The 26,525-nt window shown below is 41.1% G+C and overlaps 1 protein-coding gene across 6 annotated transcripts in view; it reads right to left on the bottom strand.

The window, feature by feature from the left end:
- TPR5 (Tetratricopeptide repeat (TPR)-like superfamily protein) overlaps positions 1-26,525 on the bottom strand; it is a 365,268-nt gene that overhangs the window by 161,958 nt on the left and 176,785 nt on the right. The window lies entirely within an intron of this gene.

The following is a 26,525-nucleotide window of genomic DNA, read 5'->3' as shown; positions in this document are numbered from 1 at the left end:
TTAATGTTCAATTATCTTAATACCAAAAGCGTTCTAAAAGCTCATCTCAACTGGGTGCAGCTTCTTTGTTTGACTATTTTCCATTATAATTCTGTCACATGTTTCTGCTGGTGCCCCACAATGGACACCTATCCATATGCTACTGATAGATGTATCCCACATGTTGTCCTCATGGCAGTCTTATTTTTAGCTTTACAACCATCTACGAATAATAAATCTGTATTCCCCTCCATCAAGTCTTATCGCCACTATAGAGCGAGGGACCAGAGGGCCAAAACCTCTACAAACCAAGAGACTGCATTTTATGTTGAAGAATGTAACTAGTGTCTGTCTTCATAATTATATTTGAAATGTATTTGTCAAAAGGAAGAAAAATAATTTTTCCTATTAAATAAATTCGCTTATTAAAGCATGGGTTTCAAGCTTGGGTCAATTGTTTTTAGGTCAAAGTCTCCATTGAAGACTTCCAGGGTTTATGTTAAGTGCCCTTGTCCATGTCACAATGTAAAGAACCCTTCTTGGGAATTATTTGTCAAGAAAGAAAATTATTTTAATGTGAATTAGGTCAATTAGGCCTCCTCCACCAAGTCGGCCTCATTAGAAGAATCTAATGACCTAAGATGACTATATATAAGCAACAACTCAACTCATTTGGAGGACATCTCACACAAGTTCGAATTGAAGTAGTTGTGAAGCAGAAAAGGTGTGAAGTTCAAGAAGGAAGTTGGAATTGAAGTTTTTGGGTTTCTCTCTCTCATGTGCAACAAAATTTTGAAGTTGCATTAAGGTCGAAGCTTTGAAGTTGTTGCATCAAGGTCGAAGCTTTGAAGTTGTTGCATCAAGGTCGAAGCTTTGAAGCTGCTGCATCAAGTTTGAGCTATGAAGCTGCTACATCAAGGTTGAAGTTGTGAAGCTGCATCAAGGTCGAAGTTGTGAAGCTGCTAGGCTGAAGCTACTGAAATTGCTAGATCAAAACTACAGTCCTGAAGTTGGGTCAAAGTTCTGTTGCTGAGAAGCCAAAATTTCTAGATTGTTGTTGGGTTGAAGCTGTTGGATAAGAAGAGACTACTAAATCATCTTGGAAGGTTGACTTGGTGGAGGAGGAAGGTTTGTTGGTCTAGGGTCTTGGTCTATCTCATTTGAATTACTAAAGGAAGATTTCTTGACTGGGTTTTCCCCTATATAGGGGTTTTTCCCTAGTTGGGTTCTTACACCTGGTGTCCTTGATCTTTGTGTTTTGGTTTTGGCAATTGCTTGATGAACTAAGATAAAAGAAGAACATAAGAAAAACAATAATAACTCAAAGAAATCACAAGTAATTATCAACAAAAGAAAATCTTTTTGCCTTTCCGATTTTCCAACATTTTACACTAATGAACTATTGGATCACCACATCATGGATCATTAGTAATAATGTGCCATAGGCCTTAAAGCCACCAAAAGTATATCACAGAGTAATTGCCACTCTTTCTACACACACAAAAGTAACATCATTGCAATAGTCCTCACATATTGTTAATTTTCTCTAGGCTATATTGTTCTTTGCTTTTGATAATTGCATTTATGCTTTTCATCATTTACATATACATTGAATTCACCTCACACCATTATAACAACATCACATCCTTAGCAATTATGTAGAAAGAACAATATCAACAACAATGCAGAGGAACAATAAAAGGAACATCAAAAGAAAAGCATACACAAAAAGGACACACCAGAATTGGTTGGAGACCAGGGCAAAACCCCACAAGGTGTAAAACTCGGAATTCAATTCTTCTTCTTCTTCTATAAGATATTCATCAATTATTCAACTAAGATACAAATTACATCCATAGAGAGTTATATCATGACGTCAGCCACCGAGGGCCTACCCAGGTCAGTTCACAACTATGTTTGTGAACTTAGATTCAAGAATGTTGCTGCCAAATCACACTACTATATCTAACACTACCAAGAATAAGTTTATACATCATGGTCAAAGATAGAGCTGCAAAATTGTCTTCACCTATTCTGTCGAGACTTCCTGCCACAGATTGTTGCTCGGCGTCAAAGTCAAGATTACAATCTTCATTAGGGTTTATTTTTAGGGTTATTGTAGGTTGGGTCTATTCACATATCTCAGAGATAAAATAAGGCCATATCTTGATTTCTCTCCACTTGTCTTGGGTTTTAGTGTGAGAGAAATCTAGGAGGAAGAAGCCCTAACGCTGCGCTATGGAAAAGAGCTAACGCTACCTTATGGAGAGGCCCTAATGTTGCCCTTTGGAGAACCCTAACATAACCTATGAAGAGATATACGCAGTCAAGAAGGGCAGCAATGTAAGCCCTCAACACAGATTAGAAAAGGGTCTCTACCCTAGATGGATGCCCTAGAACCTTAACGCAGTCTATGGAAGAATGAAAGCTCTAACCATAGCAAGAGAGGAAGGATCTTAGACAACATGGAGGAGGCTCGAGTTCCTCAATGGAGGCCGAGTTAATTACTGGAGCAGTAGCCTGTTCTTGGGTCACTTTGGTGGAGGCCTAGAGGCTGTCTTGGATGCCGCAGACTACTCTTGAGGGCCGAAGGCATGTGGAACTGTTTCGCGGGGATAGAACCCTTAGAAAGGGCTACCACAGCAAGGGATAGGCTTGTTGTAGCAAGCTACAGTCCCTTATACACATACAAGTCTACGTTAAGGCTAACAAGGAGGGCATAAGGGCTAGTTGTGACTGCTAGGGTATAACAAGCCAACGTGTGGTTTAGGAATGCTAGAGAAGGGTGATCATAGCCTTGGGACAGATGTTGTGAAGGCTGTCCAAACAGCTATTAGAATATCCTTACCAGTCCAACAATGTGGCAATTAGAGAATCCCCTAACAGTGAACTGATGTAAGTGTAGCAACATGACATAATAAGGTGTGACAGCATTGTAATAAGGGTGCAGCACAACGATGATGAATGTCGCAATAAGGTGCAGCATGTAAGGGACAGCAAGCAAGCAAGGGACAGCAAGCAAACAATGGCACAGCAAGCATGGACAACATGGTTCAACCATGGCACATGGGACAACAGTGAAGCATTAGGTGCAGCAGTCATGAGGGCTAGCATTGTGATGATGGGTGCAGCATGGTGCAGTACGGTGAGGTGCAGCATGATGACGAGCTGCAACACGATGATAGGTGAAGGAGTCACCTTGGAGAATCAATTGAAGCAACATGTCTTCAACTGATCTCATGTATCATCTTCTTAGAGATGATCTATGCTCTTATCTAGATAAGTCAAAGTGTTGACTTCTATTGTAAATGTACTATCTCTCTCTCTATTGAGCTATTGAAGAACATATAAGAAGAATTGATCAAGGGTTTCCCCACATTGGGGTTTGTCCCTGGCTAGCGCCACATCTTGTGTCCTCTTGTCTTGGCCTGTCTTCTGCGATTTATGTGTATGTTCTATTTGTAGTTTAATTTAATGCTGATGTGATTGCTAATCTAGAAAAGATATTGAGCTAACTGTGAAAATTGAAATAAATTGCTCTAAGCATAGAACATACTTAAAATTAACATGTTGCCTCCTCCTTGTTGCAGCAACTCATCACTATGTATACTATTCTCGCCATCACACAATTTAGCGCTCTGACTATGATCAACTGTAGAATTGGAGTGTTCAGCGGCAGTCGTTGAATTTAAGGCTTCAAGGACTGTTTGCGCAAAAAATATTTCTTAGGAACTCCATGCTTGGATGTTTTTTGGACTTCTTTATCTAATACGCATCATTCATATAATAGATGAAGATGGATCTAGTAGTGAAGAGGGAGTGAGATTCGATGAGGTGGTGGGTTTCACATTTTTCCTGCACTTCTTTCTTCATGACTTGATTACAAGTGGAAATATGCATGTCGTCTCTCACATTACCATATTAACACGTTGTGCAAACAAGTGAAAAATATTTGAAATTATACGACGTGGTGGGTGGGGAGGACAGTTGTGTTGTGGAATATTTAGGATGTATAATATTTTGTACAAATGTAGAAATTGTATTCACTTTATCTTAGAGAAATGTAGGGTCCATTTATTTTTCTCTAAACCATAATGTGAACTAAAATTTTTATTTTTAAAATAGTTTCATGAACATAGAGTTTTAGTAGTAGGCAAGGAAAGAGTAAGCGATGTATGATGACGATTTAGTCAACATAAAGACCTATTGGCATTCTTGGGCAACCTTGAAATTTCGACTTAATCTGAGCACATATGAATGTATATGTATAGTCGCTTCGCTCTCCTTATAGGTTTCGTTGAAAGAGGAATGAAATTGGCCTGAGCCAAATTAGAATGTCCATTTCATTTTATGAACCAAATTAGAATGAGCAAAGTGGAAGCCTGGGAGTCGATTTGGTTAGAATACTATTACCACTCAAACTAGCAAAGGATCTAAAGGGGATTCCTAAAGGGTCAAATTCTATACCAAGGGCAACAAATGGAGACTTAGCCCATTGTTGCCAATGCTAAGGCTCCCTACTATTTATGGACATTCACTGATGGGAGGAGACCCGGTATATATGGAGTCACAAATGAAGGATAGATCAACAAGTGGATATAAAATGACCCAAATAACCCTTTCCATAAAAGGTTCAAGAATGGAGCTTGCTTGCTTTCTAAGCAAGGTACAATGTCTTCTAGGAGAAGGATGTGGGGATTTGAGGGCTAGGTTTATGGGATATAACTTGTGAAAAAGTTTCCCAATCCCTAAAATCCTTATTGAAATTGGTATCCTAGATGGTTCTTAAAGAATTTTCTTTTCAAACGAGTGGGACCACACAAGACCAAGTGGACCCAGCCTAGGTTAAAGGCAAGAATCTAGCAAACAATTATGTTGTTAACCCAGAGAAGGAGGGGGAAAGGATCAAAGTAAGAATTTTCATTTAAAGGAGTTCAATTGATCCCATGAGGCACTAGCCTTGGGGATACTAGCGCAAAGTTTGATCTCAAAGTTAGGGCTTGGCTTTTCTCACAACTCCACTGTCGGAATGGCTTCAAAATTGGGGAGGCCTTGAGGACACACCAATGCAGGAGAGGTTAGGAGATCGAACTTTTTGGAGGGCTACTTTGTCGGGAAAATGATGCCCTAGGTGACCCAACTTGGCTAGACCTAGAAAAATGTGAAAAGGAGTTGATTTTTGGGTGACCACCTCTTGGTAGATCAGTGCCTTAGTCTTGGGAGAATGGATTCTATGATAAATATGAATGAGGACCTTGTTTCTTAGTCAAGGAGGCCTTAAGACTACCTCGCTAGCCTTCTAGGGCAAAGGGAAGCAACCTTACAGCTTTTATACTTTGACTTGCAAAAGGTGATGGCTTATCAAGATGAATTCGTTGATAGAATTATCCCTAGGAAATTTCATTCAAAATTACATGGCCCATACATTGAGAGATGCTATATAGAGACAATCCCACAATTTAAATATGTTAATTTATGGTATGTTCTATGCTTAGAGCAGTTTACTTCAATTCTTGTTATTAGCCATTGTTTAGCAATCACATAAACATAAAGTAAAATGCAGATAGAACATTAATAGATCGAGAGAAAACAAGCCAAGACAAGAGACACCAAATGTGGGGGCTAGCCAGGGACAAACCCTAATGCGAGGAAACCCCTTGATCAATTCTTCTTTAATCTTCAATAGTTTAGCAGAGAGAAATAGTACAAATTCATAAATCTGTAATTTTATGACAGCAGCAGTAAACCCTAACCAGCAAAGTCAAATCTGTTTAAACAAGGTGAAATTGACCTTCAACATGTTTGATCAATTTCCTGGTCATCTAGTCCTCCAACAGCAAGAAGCAGCCCTCAAACAGCCCCAAAACAAAATCAAACAATAGTCAACTATAATCAGCCTACTGCCCTAAACTAGGGCAGTCAACCCTGGTCAAACCGGAGGTCAGAATGCCTCGGCTTTTGAACCAAAATTTGCGGCCTGCCTAGGAGAGGCAGCGACACCAAAACCGCAGCCCTGAATTGCCCACGCTGGTCAACGCTGGTCAAAGAGATGACCTGCAGCTTCTGCATCCTCCAAACTGCGTCTTTTTGCGTCCTCCTTTGCCTTTCAGCGTCCTCCTTCCCACGTGTGAGCTTCTCTTGCTTGTGTAAACCCAATGCTAAGGAGAGAGAAGAATGAGTGAGATGAGATGATGAATAATGACTCAACCTCACTTGTATTTATATGATATGCTAGGCATGTGTGCCACACATTTAGCTGTTGGCCGACCTTGACAATTTGTCAAGTAAATACATATAAATTCCTATCTCCATAAATACATGTCGGAATCGAATGATCGTTAGATCAATCCTACACCTCTCGACGAGAGGAATCAAGGAAAAATATCAGCTACCATAAATAAGACGACCCACATGGAGTTTGGCCCTAGTTGCCAATTTTAACACTCCCTCTCAACTAGGGAGAACTCCATCTGCTAATCCGTCTGACCGTTGGTACTATCTCAGCGATCCAATGCACTGCCCTGCACTGCTCGACTCCGCTCTGTTGAACTATGAAGAAGAAGCAATGATCGAGGATGTATCATACCATCCTCCACTGACCCGAAGTCAGTCTTAGAGAGTGTATCATACCACTCTCACTGATCCCAAATCAATGGAAGTCATCCTAGCATAGCAAGTACGGTAGATACAACGATGCATCCATCGATAGTACTACTAATGGTCCCTAACCCCATTTCCCTACTCATTGATCAGATGAGAGGTACTTCCCATGAATCCCAGACTGCATGGATAGGATGCCTTGACGGGAGAACTAATCATCATGTCCCAAAGTCGCCACGGGGTATCACGGGGGAAGGTTGAACCTTTCACCCTGTACATAGCGCACCACTAGGGGAGAGTGAGTCGCCCTATGGTCGCATGTCGCTCCAAGAAGTACCCCAAGCCCCCTGAAGCTCCCAGAACTCAATGTATGCATCATACATGACCCTCATAAGAGGGTCTCTCAACGACACCAAGTCATTCTTGGAAAGTCAGGAATTTGACCTTTCCCAGGGGCTTTATCAAAATGTTGGCGACCTGCTCATCTGTATCGATATGTTGAAGCCTTATTGCTCCCTTCTGCACCATATCCCAGATATAGTGGTACCTGATATCGATATGCTTGGAGCAATCATGAAATAGGGGATTCTCTGATAAATGAATCTTGTTCTGGTTATCACACAGGATCACGGTAATATCCAATGTAAATCCAAATAGCTCACTGAAGAGCTTCCATAACCAGACCACCTCACAAGAGGCCATACTCACAGCAATGTACTCTGCCTCAGCAGTGCTCAAAGCCACCAACTTCTGCTTCCTACTCATCCAGGATATCAAGGCAGATCCCAAAGAGAAACAGCACCCAGAAGTGCTCTTTCGGTCCACCACACTGCCTGCCTAATCAGCATCAGTATATCCATGTAGTCTCACATCTCCAACAGTGTATCTCAACCCATGAATGATTGTGCCATGAAGGTATCTCAACAGATTCTTGGCACCAATCAAATGTGTGTAGTGAGGCTCAACCATATGTTGACTCAACGTGTTGACTACAAAACATATATCCGAACGAGAGTTCACCAAGAACATCAATGCTCCGATGAGTTGACGATACTCGATAGCATTTTGTAGAACAGGTCTGGTAGCACTAACGCTTAACTTCTTGAAGTCAAGCTCCATTGGGGTAGTCACGGGATTGCAGTCCACCCTACCGAATCTCTCCAATATCTTCACCACATATTTTCCTTGAGAAGGGAAAATCTCCCCTGGCTTCTGCCAGACTTCTAGTCCTAGGAAATAGTGCATCAGTCCCAGGTCCTTCATCTCAAACTCAAAAGCCAACTCCCTCTTACATTTGTGAATGAGAGGGTCTGCACCTGTCCGAAAGAGGTCGTCAACATACAACACCAGTATGAGAGGTTTGTCATCTTCAACCTTAAAGTAAAGGTTAGGGTCAGCTTCACTCCTAGTGAAACCCAGCTTCATCAAGTAGCTATTGATCCTCTCATACCACACTCGGAGTGCTTGCTTCAGCCCATAGAGGGCTTTCTTTAACCTGCACACGTGAGATTCGCGATCATGAATCTCAAATCCTTCGAGTTGTTCCACATAGACTTCCTCTTTGATCGAACCATGCAAGAACGCGGTCTTGACATTCATCTGATGTAGGTTCCATCCTTGCGAAGCAGCAAGGGCTATGATCGAGCAGATGGTGGTATATCGAGCAACAGGTGCAAATATCTCATCATAGTCTATACCTTCCTTTCGAGAGAAGCCACGAGCGACAAAACAAACCTTATACATTTCAACACTTCCATCAGCTCCATGCTTTATCTTATAAAGCCATTTGGAAGTGACAACTGCTTTCTCCTGGGATCTGGGGACCACATCCCAGACATCGTTTTTCATGATGGACTCATTCCTCAGTCATAGCATCCTTCCATACTTGATGCTTGACAGGTTATGCAAATGATGAAGGCTCATTTTGGATGATCGTGCTCATGATGGTCAAGTATTCCTAATACCTGGTCGGCTTCTTACTTTCTCAGAAAGTCCCTCTGGGTGCAATGTGTCCTTCGGCATCATCGAGTGTCCCCCTAAGCCATGAAGGCCTTTCCCTGGAAGAGGAAGGCTCTTGTGGAGGGGGTGTTGTCGCACAGATTGTCACAACAACGCTCAGACCGGGGGCTGTCACCCTGATCCCTGATCTCTCTGTTTAAGCCGTCTCCCGAGGCTAAGGGGGATAGACCCTATGGGACAAAGGAAGACCAACTGTGGACCAATTGGGTTGGGAGACACAGAAAAGGAATACCAGTACTTGATTGATTTTACGAGCTGGTGTACCAGTGCCTTATGGAGTTAATGATTAGATAATTGCTTATCAAATGCTACAGAAATATGAACTTTGTAATTCCATCATTAACAATCATTTATCAAATAACCCAAGCAATGCAAGATATCCAATAAATTCACAATTGCTTTAACGATGATCCAGCAATTAAACTTCAAGAAAAATCAAATGCTTTAAATGATCATAAAATTTAAATGTTGACCAGTTACCACTTTCTCTTAGCTAACTTCAAAATAAACATTAAGTGCGTTTAACTATGGAGAAATGGGACATAAAGACATCAAGTATGAAATTTTCAATTTTTTGTTAAGCTTTTTCAAAAAAAATTATTTTATTTTTTTTATTTTTATATTTTTGTAAAACAAAATTAAACTAAACCAAATGAAACTCAAAATTATTAAAATTAAATCCTAAAAACAAAATATCAACCCATTAAAATCTAAAAAATTAAAAAAAAAAATTATGATTTTATTTATTTATTTATTATTATTATTATTATTTTATGTTATTTTTTAAAGCTTAAAATGAAATAAAACTGAAATCTAAATAGAATCTAATCTAAAACTAAACTAACACCTAACTTAAAAAAAAAAATCAATATTAAAGTAATCTAACTCTAAAAACATTCTTTATGCCCCTCTTTTATTTTTTAACTTTTTATGACTTTTTGATATTGTTTTTTTTTTTTTGTTTGAATCAAACTTTAAAAAAAAATTAAAACTAAATAACCTAAACATGAGCTAAAGTATATCAAACAAAATAAAACTAAATTAAAGCTAAACCAAAAAAAATAAAACTTAATTCTAATCTAAATCATATACTATACAAAAATTGAAATGCCTAACCGTATGTAAAAAAAAAAGGTGAGACTTATAAAATCTAAAATTTAAATGAACAAAACTCAAATCTAAATCAGAATCAAATAGACTATACAATAAAAAACCTAATCGTATCTGAAGAAAATCAATTTTTTTTTTTTGTGTTTTTATTTTGTTTGCAGGTACGCGCGTGAGGGATGCTTGGACGGCGGCAGAAGCGTATGTATGTGACTGCGTGGGAGAAAACGATGAGAGAGCAAGGGTGCAAGGATTTAACGCAGGTGGGATTGCAGGTTTCAGCAAAGGCGTGGAACATGGACAGCAACAGATGAATAGCGTGAGGAGCAGAAGACTGTACGCAGGAATAGCAGCGTGGAAGGGAGGATAGGTATGGAAAGGAAGAGATGCAGCGATTCCCTTGCAGCTTTTAGCAATTCGTTTGCAGATTAAGGTGGAAAGCAAGGGTGATTTGCTGTGAGGAATTGAAAAACCGATAGCAGCTGAATGTGGAGCTGAAGCAGCGTACAGGCTTATGGCATTTGCAGGGATGGTGGATCAAAGGGTATGGAGGATCGAATGCGGATATATTTTGAAGGTCAAAGGGTTAAGAGAGCAGGTGAGAAGGAATGCGTGGAGAGAAAGAGAGTGAAGGCAGCGTTGCTAAGAAGCCAAGGAGATCATGCAGAGAGGGAAAAGTGTTTTGGATACAGTAGGCAGCGTAAAGATGGCGTGAGGCAGGGATCACTGCGGAAATGTGTATAAAACAGAACGCAGCTTTGCCTCAAAAAATTTCAAAATTTCCCTGTAACACAATTAAACCTGTAACACAATGAAACCCTAAGCAATAGCAAGGAGCTGATCAAAATTTTAAATCTTTCCTACTCCAAATTGCCTGATGGAAACCCTGAAAAATTCTCAAAGCCTCTACCTGCAGCCTGCAATGGCAAAAACAGAAAACCCAGAAATAATATGTGCAGAAAACAAAACTGAAACCCTAAATCAGCTAAATAATTACAGCGTTTACAGATTTTCGACTCTTAAGTAGCTAAATTTGTCAATAATCACAATAATATTATCAGAATTTAATTTTAATGTGAGATACTTTAAAAAACCCTGCATGCATTCATAAAAAATTTCAGATGATAAGCCCGGGATTAAAACTAGTTGGGCTCTTTCAGAAAACGCAATCCGGGAGTTGGCTGGTTCAGCCAAGAACTTCCCCTAACGCCCGGTAAACTCAAAACTAAGATTTCCTGCACAGCTTAAAATCAACCATTAACATAGAGGGAAAAAAAGATAGTGAAATCCAGATCAAATGGAGATACCTGCCATTATATTTCAGAATCTAAACTATCATTCAAACCCCAAAGATCAGACAAGATACCTGTGCCTGAATCAATCTTCATCAAGCTATTATCAATGACTGAAAATAAAATTATGAAGAAAAATAAAGGATCTTATAGCATTTCTAGAAGAGTAACACCAGCAAGATTTTTAACCCCAAAGTCTTTCTTTATTGCACAAAAATGACTACAAGAGAGCTTTCTTTAACACCAGACTCTAAGATCCAATCTGATCTCAAATGACCCCTAGCACCCTATTTAAAATAAAAATTCCCAACGGCTAGTTCGAGTGATCCATGTCAAACTAATCTCGACCGTCAATGAGGATAAAGATTTCTTTTAATCTTATCCATCGAAATTTTAATAAATCAAAAATTAAAATTTTGCATTTGTTTTCTCAAAATTTCGACTTATTTTTTTATTTTTTTAATTTTTTAATTTTTATTTATTTTTTAATTTTTTTTAAATTTTATTTTATTTTATTTTATTTTATGTTTAATTATTTTTTAATTTTTTTAATTTTTTTTTTTTGGACCCTCAAACTCAACCTTTGGAAAAAATTACCTAGGACCTAGGAATTAGGACTTATGAGGGGATTAAAACATTTTCTAACCCTCAAGACACTTTACATCATGACTTTTACAATTTCACATCTCAAGGGGGAAAACCCATTTGACATAGACCCTCATAGACCACCCAGTCTTATGACACAAATATAATCTAGCAGAACAACACACTAGGATTCCTCTAAGATTCTAATGACAAAATTCATTCCGGATTTCGCGTTAGATTGAAGGAAAACTCTGCCGATCATGAATCGGTGAGACAAAAAACCTTCCGAAATGTAGATTATCACTAGAAAATTAGGTCCACCTAGGCAATTTCCATACATGACGCAGATCTACTAAGATTATTTACAATTTACACATGCAGACTGGGTTTACAAAACAATATGATCGGGCTGATGATGACAGGCACGGACACGTTGCTCAAGCGCTATCCCTTTTGCGAAGAAAAGGGGGTGTACTGCTATGGGTAGTTGACATGTAGTGGTCAACAGGGGGATCAATAGGATCCATAGGTTCTTCCACATCAGGCATCATCTCATCTTCCTTTTCCTCCGGTTTCCTGGTGTCAGCTTCTTAAGATTCCCTTAGAGTAGGAAGATTTTCAACTTTGCTAAGAGCCATATCTTCGTCAAAGGTGACATCATGGCTAATCTCGACTTCCCTTTGACTAGCCACAGATTCTATAGCCCTTAGAATTTTCGCTATAGCCCACGAAGATTCCTTTCTTTCCAGATGCACCCAATTTATTCCTTTTCTCTTTTGGCACATGAAAATATACAAGACTTCCAAAAATTCTAAAATGAGATACGTCAGGTTTCTTACCAGTGAACATCTCTTTGGGAGCCTTGGAACCCAATGCTTGATGACGGCATCGGTTTTGAACATATACGGCGGTATTTGCAGCTTCGGCCCATAGAAACTTCGAAAACTTCTGATCCTGGAGCATAGCATGGGCAGCTTCCACAATCGTACGATTCTTCCTTTCCGCCACACCATTCTGCTTAGGAGTATACGGTGTCGTAGTCTCCCTCTTAATGCCAACCTCTTTGCAAAAGTCATGGAACTCATTGGATTCATACTCAGTCCCATTATCAGTGCTTAAGATTTTGATCTTCTTTTCGGTTTGATTCTTGATCAAGGCTTGGAAGTGACGAAACCAGGAGAACACTTCATCCTTCTTTTTCAAGAAGTATATCCAAGTCTTGCGAAAATAATCATTAGTAAAAGTGAGGTAATATAAAGATCCTCCCGAGTTCACAGGCATCATACTAGATATGTCTGAGTGAACCAACTGCAATATATCGGAGGTCTTGCTATGGCTTGAGGGGAATGGTCCCCCTTTGAACTTTCCTTCGGCACATCCCGGACATACACCTTCTCGCTCTACTTTGAACTCGGGCATCCCTATAACCATTTGTCTCACATCATGCAGAGCTTTATAATGAAGGTGAGCAAACCTCTAATGCCATAGTTCGGACTAAAGAGGTGTCACAAGACATGACACCCAGCAGACTTCCTCCGACCTGATATAATGGATCAACTCGAAACCCAAGAGTGAAAGCATCTTTAAAATTCTTTTTCCATACACGTACCTTGCCATCGATGAAGGCCACCTTGTAGCCTTTGTCTTCCATTGCCAAAATGGACACCAGGTTCTTTTTTAGATCAGGTACATAGAGGACTTCTTGCAAATGAATTGTATTACCCTAATTCAATTGGAGAGTGACATTCACTACGCCTTTCATGGGATATTTTGAGTTGTCCCCAAGAACAATTTCGAGGTTGGTCTCCTTCTCTATCAGATTAGAGAGAGCTTCTTTGTAACCAGTGAAGTGCCTTGAGGCACCACTATCAATAAGCCAATTTCCCAGCGAGTCCAGTGGAGCAGTAGTAGAGACGGCTGCCGATAGATAATATTCATCTTGCTTATTATTAACAATGTTAGATTCATACCTGGAGTTTCTTGCTTTCTTGGAGGGTTGACCACTTCCTTGATTCCCGGCATTCCTCTTTCCTTTGCCATTGAACCTACCATTCCTTTGATTGCCTCGAAAGTGATTTTGATCATCATCATGATGTGAGTCCTTTTTATCGGGGCACTCCCTTGCATAGTGGCCCATTTTGTTGTAATTGTAACATCTTCCTTTTCTTCCACCCTTCGGTCCGGCTTTTCCTTTAGATTTAGCCCCGGAATTGTTTCTCCTTTTAGCATGAGAGGAGAAAGCAAAGGGATTGCCTCTAAGTGCAGGCATTTCCTGCTCTTCCATCCTTGTCTCTTCTTGAATGCATCTTGCCATCACTTCCTCAAATCCAGGAATTACATTATTGTTGAGAAAAGTAGTTTTAAATATATACCATTCAGATGGGAGCTCTCTGTTATGGTCCCACCCTAACCCCCTTATTTATGTAATGGGATCACGTCATAGTCAAGAGTCAATAAAGCCCATATTAATAATTGTAAGTGGTTAATCCGCAATTAATGACGGAACCACAGTTAGTTGCAAATGGGCCGTAGTATTAGATAGATGGTATTAATAAAACCCACGGTATTGGCCCGTGGTATTGCATGTATGAGTCATATATAAAGGATAGGGACTCCCTGCGAGAGCATCGTGTCTTATTTTGTAATCGAGCTCTGCTCTATTGGAGGTTGCCCCCTCAAAGAGGCAAGTGAACATTACTCTCTGAATAATAAAATCATTGCTATTTTGTGTTCTGGGTATCTTTTCTTCGCATATTCTGTATTTGGGTATCATTTTGCAGGTTAAGAGCATAACAAGTGGTATCAGAGCACTTTCCAGGCCGGTGGGATCTCCATTTCTTAGCAATTTTTTTTTTTGGCTAGAGACGTGTTCCGGTGTCTTTAAACCACGAGATCTGTCGTTGAGCGCATAAACCTGCGGATTTGGGGAGGCATGCACGCAGGAAATACAAGAGGTGGTCACGTCTGTTGGACTCCCTTGTAACCCCTGTGGGTACCCCTTCGAGTAGTAGCGCATTAGACAGAACCGCACGGACTGTCTTCCACGTACCCTCTGGGTATATCGGAAGCCCCCTAGGCTCCCTTGAAACCTCGCCATAGATAAACCGTCAGCCGTCTTGCGGCTACAGTACACCGAGAACAGCACTCGGAGAGATTACTCGCCCGTACGATAGGGTAGTCGGGTTGTACGGCTAAGGGTACGGTCGATCCTCCTTAGTTAGAGCCCTGAAACATTGGGCCGAGTACTACTGCCAGACCCTTATGTATATTGCGATCTGTAGCACCTGACACTCCTCAAGACCATAGTTCCCTTTTCTATTGGTGGATCACACATCATCTCTTCCAGATCCGCTTGTGCAAAGGGGTGCAACAGCAGCAGACATCAGTCCCGCAGTCTCGAGCTATCAGATCCGCCATTCAGATTTCTCAGATCCACCAGATCGGAGTCGTTGTGAAGGGTTCCTATACCGGGGTATAATTTTCGCAGGACTTTTGGCCGCATTGACATTTTGAGGATTTGGCCACTGCAGTATTGATAAGGAAGGAGTAAAACTCCGCCAGGGGTTTTCAAAAAAAAAAAAAGTCTGAGATCTTTCGGGGCACTTATCGCTGATCTAGCCCATCAGAATCAGGACGACAAGCTGAGCACGGTGGTACCATTCACTTCTTAGTGAAAAAAAATTTAGGCGGTCCCAATTTTCCAAAAAATTAGGTTGGTGTATGGTAGAAACTAGAGCTCAAGCGATGGCCAATGAAAAGATGGACAAACTTGAAGAATCAGTGCAATCCCTCCACATTCAGCTTAGCGGACTATGTAGCATGGTCGAGAAAATAATCCCGAAGGGCAAGGAGCAAGCCCACGAGGAGGGGTATAATGGCAATGAACACAATGAGGGTGAGTCTAGCCACTCTTCTCACGTCTGGCACACCCACCAACAACCCAGTCAATGACCTCCCAAGTTGGATATGCATAAATTTGACGGTTCTCACCCGTTGGCATGGATAGCACAAATGGAGCAGTATTTCAAATTGAATCACATCTTCGATGATGAGACTCAGCTTATGTTGGGGAGCATGTACTTGGACAATGAAAGGTGGCAATGGTGGGAATGGCATCAATGTTGCACTGGACCTTTTAGGACTTGGACCAAATTCACCAAAGCTCTTCAAAACCGCTTTGACCAGGAATCATCTTTTTTGGGTCGTCTTAGTAAGCTCTGACAGACTGGTACAGTGGATGAATATATTACAGCTTTTGAAGCCTTAGCCTTCCGCACTTGGGGTCTCTCAGATGTGTTCTACACGGAATGTTTTATCAGCGGTCTTAAAGAAGCTATCAAAGCCCAAGTCCTACTGCACCACCCTCCCACATGGACGGAGGCTTGCAAGGTAGCTCGTAACATGGAACGTGCATTAGCAGCCCAATACAGTCGCCCAAATTTCTCCGCTAAAGGTCGCCCCCCATAGGCTCACAACACGACTCAAACACTTAAGGTCCAAAAGGTGTCACCTGCGGAAATGGCCGAAAGAAGAAAGCAAGGCCTATGTTACTACTGTGATGAAAAATACTCCCCAGGTCATAAATGCAAGGAGCCCAAATTTTTTCAAATTGATGCCACTGACTACAGCTCAACAGAGGAAGATCCACCACTGAAGGAACATGAGCCGCTAGAAGAAGACAACCAAAAGGACAATGTCTCTGACGAACCAGTTATTTCGTTGCATGCTTTGGCAGGAATTTCTTCCCCTCAAACTCTCAAAATCAGAGGTTTTATTAAACATCGCCCAGTAGTAGTCTTGATTGATAGTGAAAGTACACATAATTTCATCCATCAAAAAGTCGCAGAAGCAGTGCATTGTTTTGTACGAGCAGTTTCTAACTTCCAAGTTCAAATTGTAGATGGAGGCACAATGAAATGTGAAGGCCGCTGTGAAAATGTCAAACTTCAAATGGGGGTTTATCAGTTGAAAACCCACATGTTTGCCATATACATGGGGGATTGCGACATTGTCCTTGGCGCTGAATGGCTCCGCACTCTTGGGCCAATCACAATGGATTTCCAGGAGTTATATATGAGTTTTAAGCAGAACAACTACACACATACCCTCCGTGGACTCCAGGCGGGAGCCCCCTCTATCATCAGCTCGCATAGGATGGAAAAATTGTTAAAAAAGGGCAATCGTGGAGTTGTAGCTCAATTTAATGCCATCCAGGCAGTCGAAACCAAGCCTCTGCCAATTCATCCTGAGATGCAACAGATTTTAAATAACCATCTGTCGGTCTTTGACAAGCCTCATGAGCTTCCACCCTCGCGAGGGGAACATGATCATAGCATCACCTTGGTTCCAGGGGCCCAACCCCCAAATGTGGGCCCATACAGATATCCGTTCACCCAAAAGAATGAAATAGAAAAAATAATCAAGGAACTTTTGGAAGCAGGTGTCATTCGTCCCAGCATTAGTCCTTATTCATCCCCAGTGGTCATGGTGCTCAAGAAAGATGGGGAGTGGCGGATGTGTCCCGACTTCAGGGCCCTCAATAAGTTGACAGTCAAAGATAAATTTCCCATCCCGGTGGTTGATGATTTGTTGGATGAACTCAATGGGGCTCAATTCTTCACTAAGCTGGATCTTCGCTCAGGCTACCACCAAATTCGCATGAAGAAAGTCGACATTCCCAAGACTGCTTTCAGAACTCATGAAGGCCATTATGAATTCCTGGTCATGCCATTTGGTCTTTGTAATGCCCCCTCTACTTTTCAGAGCCTTATGAACCACATTCTCAAACCATATCTCAGGAAATTTGTCCTTGTCTTCTTCGATGACATCCTCATCTATAGTTGCACTTGGGCCGCACATCTTCAGCATGTAGATCTACTCTTGCAACTGCTCCGCAAGCATAAATTATTTGTCAAGATGTCCAAGTGTTCGTTTGGCATGGAAGAAGTAGAGTATTTGGGCCACATTGTGGGGCGTGAAGGTGTCAAGGTGGACCCCAAAAAGATCCAGGCAATGCAGGAATGGCCTCAACCTAAGACCTTGAAGAGCTTGAGAGGATTTTTGGGTCTCACAGGCTATTATCGTAAATTTGTCCGCAACTATGGTCGCATAGCGAAGCCCCTCACCCAACTCCTAAAGAAAAATTCATTCTTCTGGAATGAGGAAGCACAACAAGCCTTTACAGCTCTAAAAAATGCCATGTGTTCCACTCCAGTCTTAGCACTACCTGACTTCACCAAATCTTTTGTCATTGAATGTGATGCTTCGGGTACAGGTATTGGGGCGGTCTTAATGCAGGAAGGGCGACCGGTGGCCTTCACAAGCCAACAACTCAGTGGGAGGAATCTGGGCCAATCTACCTACGAGAAGGAAATGATGGCCATCTTACATGCAGTCGAGACCTGGCGACCTTACTTATTGGGGCGACGTTTCCAAATCCGCACAGATCATCATAGTCTTAAATATTTTTTGGAGCAACGCCTATCCTCCCCACAACAAAATAAATGGCTCGCCAAAATGCTGGGATATGATTATGAGATCATTTACAAGAAAGGGAAAGACAATAGTGTAGCAGATGCATTATCTCGCCAATTTGAGGAGGAAAGTACTATGCTAGCAATTTCCCTCCCCATTCCAGAATGGATTGAAGAGGCTCGCAGGGAATGGTTTTCACACCCCGAGCTCTCCCAACTCATTTCTCAATTGCAGGTAGATCCAAATTCCACCAAGGGCTACTCGTGGCAGGATGATATTCTTCGCTACAAGGACAGAGTCGTCATATCACCAACATCCACCCTCAAAAGTCGCATTTTGGCAGAATTGCACTCATCTCCCATTGCAGGACATTCGGGCTTTCAGAAGACGTATACTCGCACCAGAAGATCATTTTTTTGGACAGGCATGAAAAAGGACATCCTTACTTTCATAGCAGAATGCGATGTCTGTCAACGCCACAAAGGGGAAACCGTCAACACACCAGGCACATTACAACCATTGCCCATTCCGGCATCAATTTCGACGGAGGTTTCTATGGATTTCATTACAGGTCTTCCAAAGTCAGGGAACAAGTCAGTCATCATGGTGGTTGTGGACCGACTGTCGAAGTATGCTCATTTCTGCGCCCTACCCCACCCGTTTAGACCAACTTTGGTTGCTCAATCTTTCATGGATTAGATCTTCAAATTGCATGGCATGCCCACTTCTATTGTGTCCGACCGCGACCCGATCTTCACCAGTAATTTTTGGCAGGAACTCTTCAGAATACAAGGCACTCAACTAAAACTCAGTACTTCCTATCATCCACAAACAGATGGTCAAACCGAAGCCGTCAACAAATGTCTAGAAACCTACCTTCGGTATTTCACTTCAGAAAAGCGACACCTTTGGGTACAGTGGTTACCTCTGGCTGAATGGTGGTATAACACCAACTATCATGCCACCACCAAAATGACTCCCTATGAAGCAGTATATGGTCAACTCCCGCCTTCACCTACTTCGTATCTGAAGGGATGCTCAAAAGTACAAGCAGTGGATCAACTCCTACAACACCGCGCAACCATGCTCGCCCATCTTCGAGAGAATCTTCATCAAGCTCAGAACCGCATGAAGCAACAGGTAGACCAGCATCGCTCAGAGCACCAATTTCAAGAAAGGGATCAGGTCTTTTTACGGCTACAACCATATAAGCAAACATCACTCAAAGACAAGGGGTGTCAGAAACTCTCTCCCAAATTCTACGGACCATATCAAGTACTTCAGGGCATTGGAGAAGTGGCCTACAAGTTGGCCTTGCCACCTACTACAAAAATCCATCCAGTTTTCCATGTCTCATGCCTCAAGAAAGTGATTGGGAACAATTGCAAAATTCAGACCAGTCTACCTGAATTGGACGAAGAAGGGTCCATCTGGCTTCAACCCGAACAGGTCCTAGACACACGAGACAAGCAACTGCGCGGCCGCATGATTAAGGAAGTCCTCGTCAAATGGAAAGACACCTCTCCGGAAGATGCAACTTGGGAACCAGCCACTATTCTTCAGCAGTTTCCGCAGCTTCAACCTTGAGGACAAGGCTAGTCTTAAGGGGGAGGGCATGTTAGGGTCCCACCCTAACCCCCTTATTTATGTAATGGGATCACGTCATGGTCAAGAGTCAATAAAGCCCATATTAATAATTGTAAGTGGTTAATCCGCAATTAATGACAGAACCACAGTTAGTTGCAAATGGGCCGTAGTATTAGATAGATGGTATTAATAAAACCCACAGTATTGGCCCGTGGTATTGCATGTATGAGTCATATATAAAGGATAGAGACTCCCTGCGAGGAGCATCGTGTCTTATTTTGTAATCGAGCTCTGCTCTATTGGAGGTTGCCCCCTCGAAGAGGCAAGTGAACATTACTCTCTGAATAATAAAATCATTGCTATTTTGTGTTTTGGGTATCTTTTCTTCGCATATTCTATATTTGGGTATCATTTTGCAGGTTAAGAGCATAACACCCTCCGAGAGTTGTGATGGTTAGTTCCCTGTCAGGAATGACTTCCCCAATTGATAGGAGATCATTCTTTATCTCAGTGATCCTTAAGAAGTATGCTTGCATACTCTCATATTTGCTCTTCTTAATTTCCTTCAGCTTTCCTTCAGCTTATTCTTAAGGAACAAAACTTGATTTGCATCATTAACTTTAAATAAACTTACCAGTCTATCGTAGATTTCCTTGGAGGTGGTCAGCTTCGAAACATAGGCCACCAGGCGCTTGTCGATAGAGTCCCGAATGATCTTTGCTTTGACTTCTCCCCTAGTCCACTTGTTCCTAGTAGCAGCGGATGCATTTGATGGAGGCTCAATGATTCTGCTTCTCGCATGGTCCAACACTTCCTGCTCTTCTAATGTCAAATCTAGAGACATCTTCCACCTGTGATAGTCAGACTTCTCAGGAAGCTTGTCTTTAGTGAGGAAGTGCGATGACGACCCCATGAAGTCTTTGAGATTGCTTCAATAGCCTTCGGTGATTGCTCTTGCTCTTGCTCTTGCTTGGACTTCGTCTTCACCTCAACTCTAATACCATGTTAATTTATGGTATGTTCTATGCTATGAGCAATTTACTTCAATTCTAAGTTGCAAGAAATGTTGGCAAGGGAGGAGTTTCCGTACAGAAACAGAAACGAAACACGGAAACGCGTACAGTACGGCTGACAGGGGAGGAGTTTCCGTATGCAAACAGAAACGAAACGCGGAAACGTGTACGGTACGGCCCAAAAACATGTTTCTGGCCGTACTGGCACATTTCTCGAGGTGGAAACGTGGCCAGTATGGCCGGAAATGCATTTTTGGGCCGTACGACGTCGTTTCCACATGCAACTTGACTTTTTTTTATTTTTTTTTATTAATTTGTCTTCTAATTTTTAATTAGGTTTTTCTAATGCCTTCTAGTTGCTTCTAGATGCCTGTCTAAAGTTATAAAAGTGAACTTTTGCCCTAGTGTTGATATGCAATTCATCAGGAAGTTTGAGGCATATACAGTTCATGGTAATGTTAAATTCTTAAAGTAGAAATGATATTCTCTATTTTTCATTTTCATCCTTTTACTTAAATTTTTAACATTACCATGAAATGACTCGGGATGTTTGAGAGTGGTTTCGCCCTCATTGGATTTCATATGGAGAAAGTAGAATTTTAGATCTCACTCAAAATCCAGCAAACTTATCTGTTTTTCAAGATTTCAGGATTGGGGGGATTGCAATGTTTCCATTGGATTTTATCATGTACTAGGGTATGGAACTTGTATTTAATCAAGAGAACCAAGCCCTCTATGCAGGGGAGACTCCCAATAATCAAGAGCATGTAGGGTACTAGGGTATGAAACTTGTATTTAATCAAGAGCACTAAGGTCGTTCAACTATGTAGGAGGAGACTCCCAATCAAGCACGAGACAAGAAATTAGAAATTTCTCGTGGCTGATTTTGGATATTTCTATTTTCATTATGTGATCATTCATGAGTAAATGTGATGTAAATTTAGAGACTTATAGTTTCTGCTTTCACAATTGACGATTTTATCATAATGTAATAAATTAGAATGTATCATATATGCTTTATGATTGCACAGATTTCTTAAATGTCCTATATATATATATATATATATATATTCGTGTTTCCCCGTTTCCAAAATTTGGGGGGTCACGTTTCATACCCGTGCCCGTTTCAGAAACTCGTACCCGTTTCCCCGTTTTGTGCAACCATGCTTCAATTCCTCTTATTAGCCACTGTTTAGCAATCACATAAACATAAAGTAAAGGGCAGATAGAACCATTAATAGATCGATAGAAAACAAGCCAAGACAAGAGACACCAGATGTGGTGGCTAGACAGATACAAACCCAATGCAGGGAAACCCTTTGATCAATTCTTCTTTAATCTTCAATAGTTCAGCAAAGAGAAATAGTACAAATTCATAAATTTGTAATTTTATGACAGCTGCAGTAAACCCTAACCAACAAAGTCAAATCTGGTCAAACAAGGTGAAATTGATCTTCAATATGTTTTGGTCAATTTCCCGGTGATCTAGTCCTCCAACAGCAAGAAGAAGCAACCCTCAAACAGCCCCAAAACACAGTCAAACAGTAATCAACTGTAATCAGCCTGCTGCCCTAAACTAGGGCAGTCAACCCTGGTCAAACCAAAGGTCAGAATGCCTCGGTTTTTGTGCCAGAATTTGCAGCCTGCCTAGGAGAGGCAACCACACCAAAACTGCAGCCCTGAATTGCCCACACTAGTCAACGCTGGTCAAAGAGATGACCTGCAATTTCTTCGTCCTCCAAACTACGTCTTTTTGCATCCTCCTTTGCCTTTCAGTGTCCTCCTTCCCACGTGTGAGCTTCTCTTCCTTGTGTAAACCCAATGCTAAGGAGACAAAAGAATGAGGGAGATGAGATGATGAATAATGACTCAACCTCACTTGTATTTATATGATATGCTGGGCATGTGTGCCACACATTTAGCTACTTGCCGACCTTGACAATTTGTCAAGTAAATACAAATAAATTCATATCTCCATAAATACATGTCGGAATCGGATGATCGTTATATCAATCCTACACCTCTCGACGAGAGGAATCACGGAAAAATATCAACTTCCATAAATAAGATGACCCACATGGAGTTTGGCCTTTGTTGCCAATTTTAACAAAATAGTAAATGCATGTAGTAATTAGCCCTAAAAATAGCGAAATACCCAATCCAATGTATATGAAAAAGTAAAACAAGAATAGCATTAAAAGCATGTACTCGCATGTAATAGAACATATCCAACCATCTACAATTTGACAATAGAGAAGCTTTAAGACAAGATAAACCAAATCCAAATAGCAAAATTCATCCATAAAGCTTCGATTCATCCTCCAAGAAAAAGTGCGAAATTCTTGAGAGAGAGAGAAGAGATCCAATCCAGTGTCATTATGAGGAAATGAACTCATCTCACTTGTATTTATACACTAATGAGGAGTTCGAATTAGTCTCCTAGGCCTACATAAGCCACAAAAATAAAATAATGTGCTAATAATCTAACTTTTGGTGACAAGCCCACCAAACTAGCACACAAGCGAAATAATAAGCCTTTTAAGAGGTCAGATAATGAATAATATATGTCGTAGGGTCCTCCAACAAGTCATTAAAGAAATCGAGTAAATGAGCTTACCAACCATGGACCACAGGTGGGGACTTCATAATGGCATGCCCTTCCATAATGGGCTTATGAATGTGCCAATGTCTCCCAAACTCCAAATGGAGTTAACCAAGTATCCTATTAGGTGGTTTTAACTTTTTACTTCTATAGGGTATAATATGTTCAAGATACATCCTTTAATAGGTGGTGGTATGTGATAGATAGGTGAATGAATTAGGGGATGAGAAGGGGCAGTGTTAGGCCACATGCTAGGGTGCAAAGGTAGCTAATATAAAGGGAAGCCCACACTTGGGTTTATAATGTATAGGAGGGAGCAATTGTGGTACATGAGGTGCCCCAGCCTTGATTTCTCCACACTTCTTTATATTCCTTTTGCATTTTTATGATTTTTCTTTGATTAACTGCTCAAGGCTCAAGGGATAAGAGCATGATGTTTGAGATGTAGCAGTGGATATCTTGGATACCTCCTTTCTAGGGTAGGGCGATTCATTGTCCACCAGGGGTTGGCACAATCATGGGTTCCTATATGATGAAGAAGGCTCATAGAAATTGTAGGAACCAGGATGATGGCCACGATGATGGGGTAGAGTTCATGTATTGGCTTTTTCCCACGTGCTAAATGTAAAAATTTCTCATTTCCCACCCCAGTTTTCAGTTTCACCTTATTTCTCCAAAATAGTTAAATGCCCATTCCCATATCCATACATTCAACAACTGAAAATAAATTTTGTTGAAAACACAAATTCTGGAAATTTTACAGAATGCTGGAAAATGCAGAAATATAAAAATCAACACATACAAACAGCCATTCAACACATTTAAACACAGTGATTTTTGGTCAAGGTGACCCTGGAAAAACCCTCTACAACTCTTGGGGAAAACTAGTTCGAAAGCTTTTTCTTATTTCTGGAAAACGCCTTTTTACAGTGAGAGAAAATATTCAGCAAATCAGCACGCAAATTTTACAACTTATCTCATTTTCCGTGCCTCACATAGAACCGGAAACTGCTGAAAAATTGTTGTACGGCTTGCCTCCTCCAAAACTGCAGTATGGGTTGTTGTACGGCCTGCTGTACGGCCCCCTCTGCTGAACATACTGTTGTACGGCCTGCGGTGTTGTACGGCCTCCTCTGCTGAAAGACTGCTATACGGCCTCCTTCAAAACGTTGTACGGACTGTACGGACTCCTCCAAGCTGCTATACGGACTGCTGTAAAACTGCCTTGGAATGTGTGCCAAGCTGCTGCCTCCTTCTCCTCACTGTCCAGAAATCTCTCTTGCTCTCTTGCTCTCCTTCTCCCAATCTGCTCATGAAAGAATGAATGACTTTTTCCTCCTTTTCCTCCTTTAATCTAACCCTAAGTGACTTTTGGGGAATCCCTAAATCCAATGGCTGAAATAGATTGAGATCTAGAGCTGAGATTAAATGCTCATTTAAATCTCACTTTCTATTTTTTAATTCACTCTACTTTAATAAAGACCCACTTAGTCATTTATTCCAAAGTCACTTTTCCTTTCTAATTTTTCATTGACTTTATTAAAGTCACTTTAAAATTAGACTTTAGTAACTTTATCACTTAAAGTCACTTTTAAATTAGATTTGTCTTCATAAAAATTATAAAGTCACTTTAGGAGAAAAATTAAATTCTTTTGGACACTTTTCCCTAGGCCAAAGATCAAAGCCTTAGGGACCCACCTGTCCTCCGGTACCAAATTTCAACACTCCCTCTTACCGAGGAAGGTGTTCCTCACCACACCCATCTTGTCTCTAAAGTAGTCATGCTTGTTAGGATATTCCGACACATAGGATATAGTTAAGTTCAACTTGGTCTAGTATAGAGTTAGGTTAGAGTTAGGTAAAGTGTGTTTCTTTACCGTTGTACATTTTGTAACTTACAATCCGACGGTCACGATATGTAGTGATCCGACGGTTCACTCTCACCTCGGTATTACCGACACTTGATCCGTGGCTTGACACCCGATTGGTCCATGAGTTCTATTTAAAGCGCATGGAGGGTCATTGTTCGGGTAATCCGTGCATGAGAGAAGCTTATGTAAATTTTCATTCTTTGATTAATAAATTGCCTGTAGTACCCACGTTGGGACAGGCCGTGGACTGTTTCCCTCCTTGCACTCTGAGGGTTTTAACCACGTCAAAAATACTGGTGTATTGATTTGAGATCTGGTTGTGAGCGGTGTCCTTTTGGTATTCTTTCTGTGGAACTTACCCTGTAAATTCCTACATGGTATCAGAGCTATTTGAGGGCCGCGTCCGTTGGTGATCCAAATCTGAAGCCGGTAGAACTGCATGCGGCTGTCGTTTCCTAGATCTGCTGTTTCTGACTGCTTTTGGGCCGAGAGGACTGCTCTGTTGCGTTCGGAGCATCTGTTCCAGTGAGGAACCCCTTTCGTTTCACGCGAAAAGGTTTCCGGTAGCCCTAGCTGCGTCATTTTTCAGATCGGGAGGTATACAGTGTTTTTTTTGCAGTTTACTGTTATTTTCTCTCTGCTTATTTCGGTTTCGGTTTATTTAGCCCTTTTATTAACCGGATCTATACCTTTCATTTCTGCGTATGCTCTTTGCCCTGCGACTCTGTGCGATCTGGGCAAATCAGAAACAGAAAGGAAGGATTTTTCTCATGCGTATGCTCTTTTCCCTGCACCTTAGTGTGATCTCGGAAAATCAGAAACATTGAGAAAAATATTTAGTTTTTCGGCTAAAGCTAACTTTGAGATTTTTTTTTTAAATTTCTAGTTTTTTGGCTAAAGCTAACTTCGAGCCGCAAGGTTCGTTTTTCTTTGCATATTCGTGTTGGGTTTTGCGTTTTGTGTTTTGTAGGGAAAAAGAGGTTTCTCAAGGCAAGCACGCAAACCAAGGCCCCCCCCCCTCTCTCTCTCTCTCTCTCTCTCTCAAATTTTTTGTATAGATCAATTGGTTCAAAGCTATTTTTAGAGAGTAGAGGTCTTGGGTTCAAGTCTCCATTTTGTGGGGGCGGATTTTTTCATTCCCGCACATTCGCGCCCTTTGACCGGCAACTTCAACAATTATTTTTCAAAAAGCCATAACTTCTTCATCCGGAAGCCTTTTTCAGAGCCGTTTTTTTTAAAACCACCTATTTTTTCGAGATCTATCCATTGGAACACTTACTTTCAGCATCTTCAGCTTCAGTTTTTTTTTTAAAATGGAAAGCCCATGCCAAGTCATTCTTGACAGCACTAACTACTTCCAATGGGTAGCCTACATCGAAGATTTACTTAGAAGTAA

Source organism: Pinus tabuliformis, chromosome 6, assembly GCF_031772625.1.
Source record: "Pinus tabuliformis cultivar Carrire ecotype Pingquan chromosome 6, CPIR1, whole genome shotgun sequence".
Taxonomy (NCBI): domain Eukaryota; kingdom Viridiplantae; phylum Streptophyta; class Pinopsida; order Pinales; family Pinaceae; genus Pinus; species Pinus tabuliformis.
Note: the sequence above shows the minus strand (reverse complement) of the source record. Positions and strands in the feature narration are given on the sequence as shown.